This window comes from Procambarus clarkii, chromosome 20 (genome assembly GCF_040958095.1).
Source record: "Procambarus clarkii isolate CNS0578487 chromosome 20, FALCON_Pclarkii_2.0, whole genome shotgun sequence".
Taxonomy (NCBI): domain Eukaryota; kingdom Metazoa; phylum Arthropoda; class Malacostraca; order Decapoda; family Cambaridae; genus Procambarus; species Procambarus clarkii.
The window spans coordinates 33,828,768-33,841,554 of NC_091169.1; the positions used below are offsets into that span (position 1 = coordinate 33,828,768).

Here is a 12,787-nt window from a genome sequence, read left to right on the forward strand (position 1 = left end):
CTGTCTAGGAGTATGTTTGTCATATCTTAGAAGGTTAGCTTAAACACCTGATAACTCTCCAAATATAATACAACTTTACTTAGCACTAATATATCAAATACCCGGAGCTTATTTACCAACTGTACAAGAGACAGTATAATGCTTCACAATAACACAAATTCTGCTTGCACTAGTAACATCATTTTATTTTGGTAAGGCATGGCACAGGATTAATATGGAGATATGTACAAAACTTATTATTGAAGTGCTTCTCATTCCGATTAAATTTCAAAATGGCTACCACTTTCAACATGTACTCCTCTCTCTCTACTGGTTCGGTTATTAACTGGCTGCTGCTTCTGAATCGCTTACATTTGTACAACCTCTACAGATTGTAGTGAACACGTGTAAGAATACTGTGGACGATGTCTATCAACAACAAGAGCAAAATTTTAGCAACTGAGGCAGCAAGCTGAAAAACAATCCAATTTTGGCATATAACCGGCATACACTTTGGTGTAGGTAGTAAAGTTCTCCACCAAACGTTCCCATCAAATGCATAATGAAAACTAAATTACATGATATATCTCTGAGAAAATCTTTGGGACAGGACGGCAGGATCGAGCCAGCGCCCATGGCCCTGGATGCGTCCACTCGACCTGAGAACGGCTGCAAGGTTTAGCATAAAGTTGTACCTAACATAGATCCATGACCTTGGTGCAGGACTTGCTTGCCCACAGATGTTTCTCTCGTGTTGTGGAACACTCAGTTCCATGATCCCTGGTTGACCATCCTTGCTCCCTTAGATATTCTTTATCGCTGTGAAGGTTGGCAAGCATACTTCGCCGGCACACTGTATGCACACTGGTAATCGAAAAGTCTTGTGAACACCATGATGCTTTAGAATGTGCGCTCCCTCTTGAAGAAGATCCACAATCTTCACAACTCCCTACCCAGTTCACCACCTTTAGTCTTGGGGCTCTGTCAAATGTCGATGTCGAATCGTCTCTTCATTATGGTGCTGGAGTACAAGCTCTACATTTAGTATCGACTAGTGACAGGAGAGAGGGCTCGCCCTCTTGGTCCAGCATTTTTTACCCAGTTCACCCCGCCCCCAGGGCCACGCGAAACTCTTCTGCAATTGGGGCATTTCAGCATGAGAAGTCGGCAGAAGTCCTGACCGTGGCCCTGATCGACATGAGCTCTTACCACATATGCCATACGAGAGGGTAAACCACAACTACGTCCGCCCATGAGCTTCTATGGTGTATTCCAGAATCACAACAGGTAGTACAAGAAAGCCGCCAAGTGTGAAATCAATGCTACTGCTGCTATACTACTTTAATGAAGCAGAGGTTTGGCAAGGCAGACGCTAGGATATGTCTGTTGTCTTCCACACTAAATGTGAGGCAAAGACTGCATATTCCTTCCAAATATATTTTGATACTTCGTCCATGGAGAGCCTGGGCCTTTGAACGCAAAATTACGGAGCACTATTCACGACCTTCCGTTTGCCTTCAGGATGCCAGTGGTAGCACAACCGGCGGGGATAGAGAGAACGAGTGGACAGTAAACTAATTTTACTGTCCACTCATATCAAACTTTTCGATCACCACTGATCTCATTCGGCTGCTTCTGCCAGGATACAGGCCAGGGCAAAGCCCAAGCCTTTTTCCTCCCTTTACAAAAAGGGGAATTCTAGGAGGCCCTGGCATTCACCGGAACAATCACGGTACTGTGTATGAACAGTTTTCCGATCAAACTTCTCCGTCAGGCACCAGCGGGGATGTGTGTCTTCTTGAATTCCTGCTGGTCCTCTGGTATCTTTGTTAATCCATAGAAACGTGCCCTACTAATCCCGTTCTCCTAGCCTGGACAGGATTCATTTGTTCCCAGTTCCTTCAGACTCATCAACCTCCTTCCATGTATTGGGTAATTAATGTAACGCCTTATATCCCACCTTATATGCTGCAGTGATCTCATACATCTTTCCGTAAGGCTTCAGTGGATTTCACCCCAAGGAGGCACACGTCTGACTGTGTACTCTCCTTGGAACACTATATCATGAACAAGTATTGTTAGAAGAAAATTCTTGCATAATCTTGGATTCGAAAGGAACTATTGACATGGCATCACATATGTCACTCCTCCGAAGTCTGCCCCACTTTGGCTTTTTAGACAGTGCAATATATGCTTGTTCCAATATCATAAAGAAGGCTGCTCTTTCCGGGTGGTGGAGATGGCGTCTTCACAGTCTGTTCGACCACACGTCTTGCTGGATGCGATCTTCAGTCCACTGTAACTCACCATTGTCCTCTTTGATGCATCAGACTCCCCTGGTGATCACGTTATTGTATATGGGGATAAGGTGACCCTCGTTTGGGAGGTGTATCGCTATCTACAAGGGGCAATCGCTGTATTCCCTACATAGGTGACAGGAAAAGGCCTCTCCAGAACCCGGAAAAGGTTGCATCGTGTATTTTACCAGGACCCACTTACCATCTCAGCCGGTAGTGAGTACATGGGGGTCATGACATATCAGTAGAAGAAAATGGCAAGACAAAACCACTATACAGAACTTGGAAGGAATCTGGATAAGGATTTGGGATGGGGCAGGAGAAGGGACGGTGGCCAACCACTTGGACGGTCGGGGATTGAACTCCGACTTGCATGAAGCGAGACCGTCGCTCTACCGTCCAGCCAAAGGTACTTGAGGATGATTCTCGATACTCTTTGTCTGACAAAGAGACATCATGTAAAATCTCTTAGTGCATTTGAAGAGAAGCATTGCAGGTAAAATTCCTATATCACAGCCAGAGTGCATGCCGGCAATATATGAAACACTGATTGGCTTCAGTGGAAGCCTCGATACCTCTACAGGACTAAGTTGAATTATTACTTAATTGAAAAATTAAGACTAGATTGCATTGCTTCTGAGCATGTCGTGGCCAAGTTGGTTAGGGCGTATACTGGTTCTGTGGAACCAGACACACATAACCTCTGTGGAGGTTTGACTCCTGGTCATGACTTCTGCTGATTTTCGCATCGATACATCACTCTAACGGGATTTCTCTGTGTATCTCCTGGCCTCATGCTTGCACCTGCTAGATATCATGAAGCAGTCTTTGCAGTGTAGCGTGAGGGGCATCAATGGAGTCCTAGCTGGTACTCAATAAGTTCTACAGTCATAGCACGATATGCGAGGTACATGTGTCTACAGCTCAATGCATCCTCTCGCAGCTGTGGCCCTTTCCAAAATGGTCCTCTTCATAACGCGCCGGGGCTCTTCCTCCAAGCACACTCTACGGCTTGGCGTAGACTGAAATTTCTGGCGCCAAGCCTGAAATCAAATTTCAGGCTTGGCGGCTGAAATTTTATCGTCTCCTGCTCATGTGCTGTTAACTCCTGAGGCTCTTGTATCTAGGTGCATTAAGCCATCCTCTTATGTGCTTACATTACAGGCTCACTGGTCGGACGGGCCAGTCACCAGTACAAGAACCCACATGTTCGAGATAAACAAAAGTTCAGTTAGTTTTTCATTTTATTCAACATTTTGTAAGCGTGACTTATTCATAATATACACAAGGAATGAGGAATAGAAGAATATAAGGGTGACAATTTAAGTGTACCAGTTTTCTAATTATAAGCATATCTTTCCTCTGGGCCAAAGTGGGACATCAAACAGCTGCATTTTTTATATATATTTGAACATACACTCTTACTGCTCATATATTTACCTGCATCATTCGGTTTAATATACACGTTGGTGATGAATCCATCTGTGATAACATCCACTACATCAAGGAATGACGTTTTGCCTCGTACAATCTTCTCAATATTGTTAATAATCTTCTCAAAACGATAACTATGACATTAACAGAAACTTTACAAGAAGCCTTTCCAACATGTTTTCGCCATTAAACATAGGAATATTTCGATGACAAATCTCCTTTATAAGTTGGGTCTCAACCTTATTCGTCCCATGTACAGAAGACATAACATAACACGTGGGATATGAATTCCTGAGCGAACAAGTTCACGAAGGCCACGACGACGACCCCATTGCCACAGCATCAACCTGTAGCTTGCCTCAGGGCTCAGACATCAAGGTGAGGAGATGCCGGCTCTAAGAATCACCCGCAAGATTGATGAGGCAAATGAGTGCAGGATGGTACTGTTGTAGGCACAAGTTGTTCAGTATGTTGTTTAAACTTTACCTTCAACTCCAAGATTGAGTTCAATTTAATATTTGAATAAGTTAGTTAGTTTAGTTCATTTATTATGCACCCCATACCCATCTTGTGGGCGGTAGTGGAAAGGGTTACAGAGAAGGCAAGCGAAAAACAGGCTTATACGACAAATATATCACTTTGAATACGAAAAAAAAAATTTGCTATCTTTTGTGTACTCTTGCGGAGAAAGGCAACAATAATCTCATTAGGGTTCACAAACTCATTTTAGTAATTTCTTTTCTGAAACAGACGGTGTAGCAGGCTGGAAGTAAAACGAATGAAGTTGATAAATTGACATAACAGAATCCCAGGACCTTGTTAACTGACTGCTATAAGTATTACACACAGGACACCGGTCGGTCAGTGTGTGATGATCTAATGCCTGGCACACTGGCCCTCGCACTACAGCACCGGCCCTCTACCTCGCCTATCGTATCAAAGAGTACCAGCAGTTACCAGCATATAGTCTCGTCTCAGATGCAGTTCATTCTTATCAAGAAATAAAATCTTCTGTCAAATTATTTCACCTACTGTGTGTCCCTCCATCAGTACCAGTGCCAGCACATCCTCCTGAGGTCACTGGCCTTCTCAGAACATGGCGTAGAAACACTTCCGAGGCAGTTCTATTGTCAAATGACTCATCAACAGCAAGTGACGTTACCTCGGCAGTGTTCAGTCTGTCTAATATTCCTAAAAATATCTGCTGCAGTTTTTTATCCTTCCAATGTTCATATTTTCACACTGCTTCTGATGTTCATATCTGTAACTATTTATTCAATGGCTGCTGGCTTGCAGTTGGTCTCTGCACCAGCGAAAGGTTTCTTCATCTTTCTTCACCTTATACAACCCGAAAGGTTGCTAGTGTTCTTGTTCCTGTTCACTGCATACTTGGGACATTTTGGCTCTGCTTTGTTTGTAGGATAAAGTTACCTCCAAGTTTTCTCTCGGTGAACTTTGGGACGTTTTGAAAGTTGGCGCCAAAGTTTGGATGCGTTGCCTTAAGTGCATCATCATATTATATTCCTTTATCACCAAAATACTTTATTTACAGAGTAAACACATATTCTTTGCACCAACTGCCACAAAAATATATTTCTCCTCACTTTAACTGTTAAGTTTTCTATTTTCATGGCAAATGTTTTCTTAAGAATTGAGAGCGACATTTTGTGGAGCAGTTGGAGCAGCAAGCTGATAGCACTCACAAACCAGGACACACAATTCTGACAACCCAAAAATAAATAACTGTAACTGTAATACGTTATCATTTAATATTCAACAACATACAGAAAATACCATGTGCTCCCCGCACACATTGTCAAGGACTATCAGTGTGAAAACCAACAAACACTGTCTCTGGAGGATTCTTTCAACGACTGATGACTTGATGAGATTTATTATAAACTAGCTGTACCCGGCCACGCACTGCTGTGGCTCAGCAACGCATGTGCGTTGCTGAGCCACAGCAACCTTCCCCTGTCCCCCAGTCCTCCCCACCATTCCCCCTCCCCTGTCCCCTCGTCCTCCCAACCATTCCTCAGTGCCCCGTCCCCTCGTCCTCCCAACCATTCCTCAGTGCCCCGTCCCCTCGTCCTCCCAACCATTCCTCAGTACCCCGTCCCCTCGTCCTCCCAACCATTCCTCACTGCCCCGTCCCCTCGTCCTCCCAACCATTCCTCACTGCCCCGTCCCCTCGTCCTCCCAACCATTCCTCACTGCCCCGTCCCCTCGTCCTCCCAACCATTCCTCACTGCCCCGTCCCCTCGTCCTCCCAACCATTCCTCACTGCCCCGTCCCCTCGTCCTCCCAACCATTCCTCACTGCCCCGTCCCCTCGTCCTCCCAACCATTCCTCACTGCCCCGTCCCCTCGTCCTCCCAACCATTCCTCACTGCCCCGTCCCCTCGTCCTCCCAACCATTCCTCACTGCCCCGTCCCCTCGTCCTCCCAACCATTCCTCAGTGTCCCGTCCCCTCGTCCTCCCAACCATTCCTCAGTGCCCCGTCCCCTCGTCCTCCCAACCATTCCCTACTCCACCGTCCCCTCATCCTTCCCATCATCTCCCACTCCCCCCCATCCCCTTATCCTCCCTACCATTCCCCTCTACCCCGCCCCCCCGTTCTCCCCACCATCCCCCACGCTCCCTCGTTCTCCCCACCATTCTCCATTCCTCTGTCCCCTCGTCCACATCATCCTCAACTCCCCCGTCCCCTCGTCCTCCCCACCATTACCCTCTCCCCGTCCCCCTCGTCCTCCCCACCATTCCCCACTCCCCCGTCTGATGTATTCCCAAATGATCTGATGTTCCCATCACTGAACTATAAGAAAAACAGTTAAAAAACGAAATGAAAAAATGAAAAAAAAAACTATACATATGAAGTGAACGGTAGGGTAAACAGCCCAGCTCAATTCCAACGCAATGTCACAAAAAATAATTAAATCGAAATGAAAATATATCGAAATCATGAAAATTCAGTTTATCAATGAAATTGGAAACATTGACATTAGAATCGTAACATGTTTAGTATAGTGTGTCTTACTCTTACGTCCAACAGATGGCGTTTTTTTAAATAATGTTTTTACCTGTCACAGGTGTGGCATCTCAACTTATACTCATGAAATGAACGGTATGGTAAACAATACAGCTCAATTCCAATGCAATGTCACACAAAATAAATAAAACAAAACGAAAATAAATCGAAATCATTGAAAATTTAATTTATCAATGCAATTGGAAACATTGAAATGGAATTGTAACATAAATAGAATAGCGTGTGTTGCTATTACGTTCAACAGATGGCGCTGTTTTGCAAAAAAGCATGTTTATACCTGTCAAAGGTGTGGCATCCATATAGTAGGTATATAAAAACACGCGCCTATTCGAATGGAACGTTGTGTCAAATTTTCAAAGCAATCGGTGAAGAACGTTTGGTGATTACAGCGTGTGTTGCTTTTACGTCCAACAGATGGCTCTGTTTAAAAAAAAAAATATTTTTCCCTGTCACAGGTGAGGCATGTATATAATATGTATTAAAATACGCCCCTATTCGAATGCAACATTGTGTGAAAATTCCAAAGCAATAGGTGAAGAACTTTCGGAGATTAGCGATTTTGAACAAACGAACATTTACATTTTTATTTATATAGATTTCACTGAGAACTATACCATTGACCTACAGGTACCCACAGTATGAGACACTCTACCATTGACCTACAGGTACCCACAGTATGAGATACTCTACCATTGACCTACAGGTACCCACAGTATGAGATACTCTACTATTGACCTACAGGTACCCACAGTATGAGATACTCTACCATTGACCTACAGGTACCCACAGTATGAGATACTCTACCATTGACCTACAGGTACCCACAGTATGAGATACTCTACCATTGACCTACAGGTACCCACAGTATGAGATACTCTACCATTGACCTACAGGTACCCACAGTATGAGACACTCTACCATTGACCTACAGGTACCCACAGTATGAGACACTCTACCATTGACCTACAGGTACCCACAGTATGAGACACTCTACCATTGACCTACAGGTACCCACAGTATGAGACACTCTACCATTGACCTACAGGTACCCACAGTATGAGACACTCTACCATTGACCTACAGGTACCCACAGTATGAGACACTCTACCATTGACCTACAGGTACCCACAGTATGAGATACTCTACCATTGACCTACAGGTACCCACAGTATGAGACACTCTACCATTGACCTACAGGTACCCACAGTATGAGACACTCTACCATTGACCTACAGGTACCCACAGTATGAGATACTCTACCATTGACCTACAGGTACCCACAGTATGAGACACTACCATTGACCTACAGGTACCCACAGTATGAGACACTCTACCATTGACCTACAGGTACCCACAGTATGAGATACTCTACCATTGACCTACAGGTATCCACAGTATGAGATACTCTACCATTGACCTACAGGTACCCACAGTATGAGATACTCTACCATTGACCTACAGGTACCCACAGTATGAGATACTCTACCATTGACCTACAGGTACCCACAGTATGAGATACTCTACCATTGACCTACAGGTACCCACAGTATGAGATACTCTACCATTGACCTACAGGTACCCACAGTATGAGATACTCTACCATTGACCTACAGGTACCCACAGTATGAGATACTCTACCATTGACCTACAGGTACCCACAGTATGAGACACTCTACCATTGACCTACAGGTACCCACAGTATGAGACACTCTACCATTGACCTACAGGTACCCACAGTATGAGATACTCTACCATTGACCTACAGGTACCCACAGTATGAGATACTCTACCATTGACCTACAGGTACCCACAGTATGAGATACTCTACCATTGACCTACAGGTACCCACAGTATGAGACACTCTACCATTGACCTACAGGTACCCACAGTATGAGATAATCTACCATTGACCTACAGGTACCCACAGTATGAGACACTCTACCATTGACCTACAGGTACCCACAGTATGAGATACTCTACCATTGACCTACAGGTACCCACAGTATGAGACACTCTACCATTGACCTACAGGTACCCACAGTATGAGACACTCTACCATTGACCTACAGGTACCCACAGTATGAGATACTCAACCATTGACCTACAGGTACCCACAGTATGAGACACTCTACCATTGACCTACAGGTACCCACAGTATGAGATACTCTACCATTGACCTACAGGTACCCACAGTATGAGACACTCTACCATTGACCTACAGGTACCCACAGTATGAGACACTCTACCATTGACCTACAGGTACCCACAGTATGAGATACTCTACCATTGACCTACAGGTACCCACAGTATGAGACTACTCTACCATTGACCTACAGGTACCCACAGTATGAGACACTCTACCATTGACCTACAGGTACCCACAGTATGAGATACTCTACCATTGACCTACAGGTACCCACAGTATGAGATACTCTACCATTGACCTACAGGTACCCACAGTATGAGACACTCTACCATTGACCTACAGGTACCCACAGTATGAGATACTCTACCATTGACCTACAGGTACCCACAGTATGAGATACTCTACCATTGACCTACAGGTACCCACAGTATGAGACACTCTACCATTGACCTACAGGTACCCACAGTATGAGACTACTCTACCATTGACCTACAGGTACCCACAGTATGAGACACTCTACCATTGACCTACAGGTACCCACAGTATGAGATACTCTACCCATTGACCTACAGGTACCCACAGTATGAGATACTCTACCATTGACCTACAGGTACCCACAGTATGAGACACTCTACCATTGACCTACAGGTACCCACAGTATGAGATACTCTACCATTGACCTACAGGTACCCACAGTATGAGATACTCTACCATTGACCTACAGGTACCCACAGTATGAGATACTCTACCATTGACCTACAGGTACCCACAGTATGAGATACTCTACCATTGACCTACAGGTACCCACAGTATGAGATACTCTACCATTGACCTACAGGTACCCACAGTATGAGACACTCTACCATTGACCTACAGGTACCCACAGTATGAGATACTCTACCATTGACCTACAGGTACCCACAGTATGAGATACTCTACCATTGACCTACAGGTACCCACAGTATGAGGGACACTTCAACCATTGACTACAGGTACCCACAGTATTGAGACCCCACTCTACCATTGCACTACAGGTATCCACAGTATGCTAGACACTCTACCATTGACCTACAGGTACCCACAGTATGAGATCACTCTACCATTGACCTACAGGTACCCACAGTATGAGACTACTCTACCATTTGACCTACAGGTACCCCACAGTATGGAGACCAACTCTACATTGACCTACAGGTACCCACAGTATGAGACACTCTACCATTGACCTACAGGTACCCACAGTATGAGACACTCTACCATTGACCTACAGGTACCCACAGTATGATAGACTCTACCATTGACCTACAGGTACCCACAGTATGAGACACTCTACCATGACCTACAGGTACCCCACAGTATGAGATACTCTACCATTGACCTACAGGTACCCACTAGTATGAGATACTCTACCATTGACCTACAGGTACCCCACCAGTATGAGATACTCTACCCTTGACCTACAGGTACCCACAGTATGAGATACTCTACCATTGACCTACAGGTACCCACAGTATGAGGATACTCTACCATTGACCTACAGGTACCCACAGTATGAGATACTCTACCATTGACCTACAGGTACCCACAGTATGAGATACTCTACCATTGGACCTACAGGTACCCACAGTATGAGATACTCTACCATTGACCTACAGGTACCCACAGTATGAGATACTCTACCATTGACCTACAGGTACCCACAGTATGAGACACTCTACCATTGACCTACAGGTACCCACAGTATGAGATACTCTACCATTGACCTACAGGTACCCACAGTATGAGATACTCTACCATTGACCTACAGGTACCCACAGTATGAGATACTCTACCATTGACCTACAGGTACCACAGTATGAGATACTCTACCATTGACCTACAGGTACCCACAGTATGAGACACTCTACATTGACCTACAGGTACCCACAGTATGAGATACTCTACCATTGACCTACAGGTACCCACAGTATGAGATACTCTACCATTGACCTACAGGTACCCACAGTATGAGATACTCTACCATTGACCTACAGGTACCCACAGTATGAGATACTCTACCATCTGGACCTACAGGTACCACAGTATGAGACTACTCTACCATTGACCTACAGGTACCCACAGTATGAGATACTCTACCATTGACCTACAGGTACCCACAGTATGAGATACTCTACCATTGACCTACAGGTACCCACAGTATGAGATACTCTACCATTGACCTACAGGTACCCACAGTATGAGATACTCTACCATTGACCTACAGGTACCCACAGTATGAGATACTCTACCATTGACCTACAGGTACCCACAGTATGAGATACTCTACCATTGACCTACAGGTACCCACAGTATGAGATACTCACCATGACCTACAGGTACCCACAGTATGAGACACTCTACCATTGACCTACAGGTACCCACAGTTATGAGACACTCTACCATTGACCTACAGGTACCCACAGTATGAGATACTCCTACCATTGACCTACAGGTACCCACAGTATGAGATCACTCTACCATTGACCTACAGGTACCCACAGTATGAGACACTCTACCATTGACCTACAGGTACCCACAGTATGAGATACTCTACCATTGACCTACAGGTACCCACAGTATTGAGATCACTCTAACCATTGACCTACAGGTACCCACAGTATGAGACACTCTACCATTGACCTACAGGTACCCACAGTATGAGATACTCTACCATTGACCTACAGGTACCCACAGTATGAGATACTCTACCATTGACCTACAGGTACCCACAGTATGAGACTACTCTACCATTGACCTACAGGTACCCACAGTATGAGAACTCTACCATTGACCTACAGGTACCACAGTATGAGACACTCTACCATTGACTACAGGTACCCACAGTATGAGACTACTCTACCATTGACCTACAGGTACCCACAGTATGAGACACTCTACCATTGACCTACAGGTACCCACAGTATGAGATACTCTACCATTGACCTACAGGTACCCACAGTATGAGATACTCTACCATTGACCTACAGGTACCCACAGTATGAGATACTCTACCATTGACCTACAGGTACCCACAGTATGAGATACTCTACCATTGACCTACAGGTACCCACAGTATGAGACACTCTACCATTGACCTACAGGTACCCACAGTATGAGATACTCTACCATTGACCTACAGGTACCCACAGTATGAGATACTCTACCATTGACCTACAGGTACCCACAGTATGAGATACTCTACCATTGACCTACAGGTACCCACAGTATGAGATACTCTACCATTGACCTACAGGTACCCACAGTATGAGATACTCTACCATTGACCTACAGGTACCCACAGTATGAGATACTCTACCATTGACCTACAGGTACCCACAGTATGAGATACTCTACCATTGACCTACAGGTACCCACAGTATGAGATACTCTACCATTGACCTACAGGTACCCACAGTATGAGATACTCTACCATTGACCTACAGGTACCCACAGTATGAGATACTCTACCATTGACCTACAGGTACCCACAGTATGAGACTACTCTACCATTGACCTACAGGTACCCACAGTATGAGATACTCTACCATTGACCTACAGGTACCCACAGTATGAGATACTCTACCATTGACCTACAGGTACCCACAGTATGAGATACTCTACCATTGACCTACAGGTACCCACAGTATGAGATACTCTACCATTGACCTACAGGTACCCACAGTATGAGATACTCTACCATTGACCTACAGGTACCCACAGTATGAGATACTCTACCATTGACCTACAGGTACCCACAGTATGAGACACTCTACCATTGACCTACAGGTACCCACAGTATGAGACACTCTACCATTGACCTACAGGTACCCACAGTATGAGATA

The 12,787-nt window shown here is 44.9% G+C and overlaps 1 protein-coding gene across 2 annotated transcripts in view; it reads left to right on the top strand.

Annotated features, from left to right (window-relative positions):
* Window positions 1–12,787, top strand: part of LOC123755284 (alpha-(1,6)-fucosyltransferase) — a 316,917-nt gene that overhangs the window by 282,164 nt on the left and 21,966 nt on the right. The gene's annotated exons all lie outside the window — the stretch shown is intronic.